This window comes from Mustela nigripes, chromosome 3, assembly GCF_022355385.1.
Source record: "Mustela nigripes isolate SB6536 chromosome 3, MUSNIG.SB6536, whole genome shotgun sequence".
NCBI lineage: Eukaryota > Metazoa > Chordata > Mammalia > Carnivora > Mustelidae > Mustela > Mustela nigripes.
Genome location: NC_081559.1, coordinates 98,392,234 through 98,397,256, shown reverse-complemented (window position 1 = coordinate 98,397,256; position 5,023 = coordinate 98,392,234). Strand labels below are relative to the sequence as shown.

The window sequence follows — 5,023 nt, the reverse complement described above, 5'->3', positions numbered from 1 at the left end:
GATGCAGTTTTACACCTCCAATAACTGAGTTAAGGGTCTTACCAAATCTTGTTTACTTTTAGATGCTTTAATTTAGTTTTTATATTACATCATTAAATTTCTTTAAATCCTTACTAAACTAGCTTTTAATTTTAATGATTTCGCTCATAGAGCCTTTTTGTTTCCAATCTGTGTTTTAATTTTCCTTGTAAAGGAAATGCTTTATGCTTTTGGATTAATGTATTTCACCAATGCTGTCTTATTTGATTTTTATATAGACCCTATGTGACAGAAATGACAGGAGCAAAATATGGTCTCTCCTGATTCTTACAACTGGAAAGCTCAGCAGTGTTTTCAAGCTCATGTCCAGTGGTTCTCACTCTTTTCCACCACGTGGGTGCATCATGAGAAATTACTGAAATGAGCTAATTGAAATCACTGAAGTTATTCTCAAGAAAAGCTGGAATATGGTAACATTTACTTTAAGGATGCAGTTAACATAAAATGCTACTATAGTCACTAGCCACTTAATTACTTACTTTTACATAATGTGTTTATGCATGGTTCTGAATGCTCTAAATCTGTAAATGTGACAATAAAATAAAAAGAGAAGTTAAACTGGTCTTGATAACAGCTACACTTCATTGACCGTTTGATTCTCATGTCCTCTCAGAAGCAGTCAGTATAACTCTTATTTTTCTTCTGTACTTAGATGGCTGACTTTATATTCTATAAACTAAATATTCTAATTCTAAGGAGTTTCCTTCCTCTGACTTTTTGCCAGGGCTAAATGTAAATATAAAGAATTGTGGTATGTTTACACACACACACACACACACACACACACACACACACATCTTAACCTTCATTTCTCATCTACAAAACCTAAAGGAAAATAGAATATTAGTTATTCTCATAATCAGTATGAAGATTTCCAAGGAAAGTGTACAACACACACACACACACACACACACACACACACACAATTTTAATTGGTAGGCTTAGGCTCAGTTCCAGAGCTAACTTTGAAGAATATAGTGACTTTGAGACACTTTAATTCCTTCACTACCTCAGCTATGAATCAGGGTAAGACTTGTTTAGGGCTACTTTTAAAAGGTTGTCCTAAGGATAAAATGGAATGATGCATTTGTGAAAGGGATTTGAACAAGTATCCTACAAGATTTCATGTGCCTTGTAAAAACAAAATAAAAAATTATATTTTCTTGTTAAGAAAATGATACATGAAAGAAACAAGCGTATAGCATGAACATGGGGAAGCAAAAGAAAACAAGAAAGTATGCAACCATGAAGCGAATGCTTAGTTTCCAAGATCAGAGGCTTAAAGAGAAGGACAGATTTAAATATTAAAAAAAAAAAAGGAAGAAAAGAAAAGAAAGATTCTAATGCACTCAAAGAAAAAGACGTCCCCCAACATCCTTCTTGCTTATTCTTCCAATATTACACACAGCTGGGTCCACCTTACCACATCCTGGTTGACACCAACTTTATCAACTTTTCCATTAAAGCCAAACTTGATTTAGTACAGTCAATGATGGACTGTCTTTACACCAAGTGTATCCTTTGTATAACTGACTGTGTAATGGCAGAAACTGAGAAACTGGGACAAAAGTATTGAGTGGCTCTAAAGATTAACAAGGATCTAAGATTTGAAAGATTACCATGCACACACAAGGGAACCTATGCAGATGACTGCTTAGTACAGAGAGTAACTCAGCACAAGTGTTACATTGTGGCCACAGTCCATCGGGACCTTAAAGGAAGGATCCAGAAGATTGCTGGAGTACCCATCATGTACATTTCTAACCATAGTTACAACATTGATGATTATGGGGCCCTTCGGTTCTAATTCTTAAAAGATGGTGTTTCTCTGTCTTCCTTTTCTGGCTTTTTCTGTTGCCAGTTCATATTAGCAAAACGCTAATAGCACGAATATTCTTCTTATCCATTTGCTCTGTTGTGAGCTGAGTATGGTTACATACAGTCACTTTTTGATGTTGTTTGGAAATTTATATTTTGTTTCATTTTAAATATTGTTGCATCTTTTTATAAATTAGATAATTGCTCATATATAAAAAAGAAAATGATACATGAGGATTATGGAGAATCTGGAAGATGCATGCATGCCTGGACACAAATGTGGGTGGCCTTGGACACTCATTCCTTTCTCCCTTTCAGCAGTTAAGCAAGAAGCTGGCTGTACAGGTCTGAGATAAATCGATGGAAGAACAAGCAGATATCACAGACTGAGCGCACAAGATTTGGCCCTTTTTTTAAAGGTCATTTTCTCTGTCAGGAGGCTTCCATTATTATATTCACCTAGATGTTCCCTGTTTCCCTTTTTCTATATGTAGAAGATAACAGGGGTGGTGTTTCCTTATCGAGGATGCTTTTCACAGTGTGTCAAGTTCTGTTGGTTCCAGAGTATTTCTTGATGGAAAAACAATGAGTTTCTCTATCATGTGCCCTGAAATTATTATCAATGAATCTTTTCATGTGTCTGCACCATGTGTCACAAAGAATGGGTATATCTGTTTCCCTTTGCCCAAAAATAAAAGAATAAGTGCATAAATAAATATTAAACCATGAATCCCACAGCCCATGGATAACCACTTAATGACATTTCTAACAGCACTTTGAATTCATTTGGAAACATTAAAGTGTCTGAAGATTCACAGCTAAAAGCAACTTGCCTCTGTGAGATTTTCCAATCATTTATATAGCAAACTAATAACAGCCATGTATCAAGAAGATTTAGGAAAAACAGAACCTTTTGCCCCTGAACTGTGTGTGTAGAGACATTACCCTGGGTGAATGGAACTTTCTTGGTATTGATATCCCTCTCTATAGAAAGTTATTTTGTATTTATTCACTTATTTTTTTTACCTTCTTCAACTATTATTTTGTTGGCTACAAATACATAGCATTTTTTTTTTGAGAATATTAAGAGTGGTTAAAAAGGGAAAGAAAGTTGTGAAACACATTCATTGCCTTCTGAAACTTATATCCTAGTAGGAGAGACAAGACAAGCACATGTAAATTAAGTGTTTCATTTGCCATTAGATTCTTAGTAACTGACAAATGGTACTCAACAGAATAATCTCCCCAATAGTACTGTAATGTTCTTGACTTAAAGAATGTCTTGTCTCATATCTATCCTCAACATGTGCAAAACTTTCATTTGTAACAAGTCAAAATAAGAATGTATTCAAGTAATTTAACTAGGAAGTTTATTAATTTAAAATATGCTCATGTTGATAAATTAACCAATCAATTCTGTAAGCATTTCAGACATCTTACTTGAATACATTTTAACAAAATTTCTAATAATGAAAATAATAACACCCTTCAAACACCAAAGCATTTTTCTTGAGGTCTGTGGCATCTAAATAAGTGTATTCATAATTTAATGATGTGTTAAGGCAACAGTAAACACTGAAAATTTAATGGAATTTAAGGATAACAATTGGCTGTTTTAATGTATAAACATACTGTCTTTTGGTATATATCTTAAATCCAAATTGTCTCCTGTACCCTAAGGCATTAAATAATAATGAACTCAAACTTCTGGAATTAGATTGGTATTAGATTGGTGCTTCCATTGACTAACTAAATCTTTTACATTTTCCAAGGAATATAGGTTCACACATACAGAAGGCTCCATGGGGAAAAAATGCAGTATGACAATTTGCCACCTGCTTTGTTTCCTCAAAGCAAAAGTATAAAAATAGTTGATGGAATTAGGTTACACAAACCTACATTATCGCACCAGTATCATCTGCATTTGATCCTGTGAACTAGGCAGGGCGGATCTTTCCTTCTTCCTTTCTTCCATCTTTCTTCACTTCCTAACTTCCTTCCTCTTTCTCATATTACCCTCAGAGAAAACCGTTTGGCAATTTTTTTTTTTTTAAGATTTTATTTATTTATTTGTCGGAGAGAGAGAGAGTGCACAAGTCGGCAGAGTTGGAGAGAGAAGCAGGTTGCTGGCCAAGCAAGGAGCCTGATGTGGGACTCGATCCCAAGACCCTGGCATCACGATCCAAGCCAAAGGCAGCAGCTCAACTGACTAAGTCACCCAGGCGTCCCAGTTTTGGAATTCTTGACAACCATGCTCACTAAAGTATGAAAAGTTAGGTTCCATGTGATGAAGTAATAATACTGACAGAATTCCCGAGTGCTGTTAGAGGATTCTAGTGCAGTTCTGGGCATTCCTAATGCCAGGATATGGTAAGGGGGAGATTTTCACAGGTCAGAACACATTATAAACAGGCCACAGAATCAAATGGGATGTAAGGTCAGGTTGGGCTTATGATGGGATATAAAGTGTAAATTGACATTTGATGGGATCCTGTCAAAAATTAACAGTATGTTTGAAAGGATTCAGTCATGAGTTCAAGTTTTGTAAGATAAAAAGGCAAAAGGGACCTCTAAAGAAACTGGAAGACCTCTCATGTTCTTGATATAACTTTGAAGAGAAGCTGCTTTGGACCTGAGCTAACTACCTCAGAGGAAGCTTGTCATTTTTTTAACACTAAAAGTCCTACCAGAACATCTATATCCATATCTATATCTAGAAAGAGAGCAAGCCTCAGAAGGGTCTGGTTGCCTTAATGTTTTTCTTGAGAGTACTTAGCTTAATCTTTATGAAACATGGTCTTCACATGCACATGGAGGAGAGAAAACTAAGGGTTTTATCTAGAATTTCATTCCCCAGAGGTATATACTAATTAGAAGACCATCATCAAAGTGTTGTTAATTTTTACATGTGTAAGAAAGGGGAGAATAGATCATACAGTATTTTTCTAGTATCACAGATGATTTTGACACTATTAAATTGTGCATTGTCTTTCATTCAGTTAAATTCATGATTTGCTTTATATGTTAGAACCCTGTGGCAGAGACTGCCTTGCCGGCACCCAAATTCCATATCTTCCACCTGAACATATAGGTGGACTCCATATTCCAGCATCTTTGGGTATTAGGAGCTACCATGGGCCAAGTTCGGACCAATGGGAATGGCATG

The 5,023-nt window shown here is 35.6% G+C and overlaps 1 pseudogene; it reads left to right on the top strand.

The window, feature by feature from the left end:
- Window positions 1–1,248: 1,248 nt before the first annotated feature.
- Window positions 1,249–1,846, top strand: LOC132013061 (rRNA-processing protein FCF1 homolog; annotated as a pseudogene).
- Window positions 1,847–5,023: the final 3,177 nt, after the last annotated feature.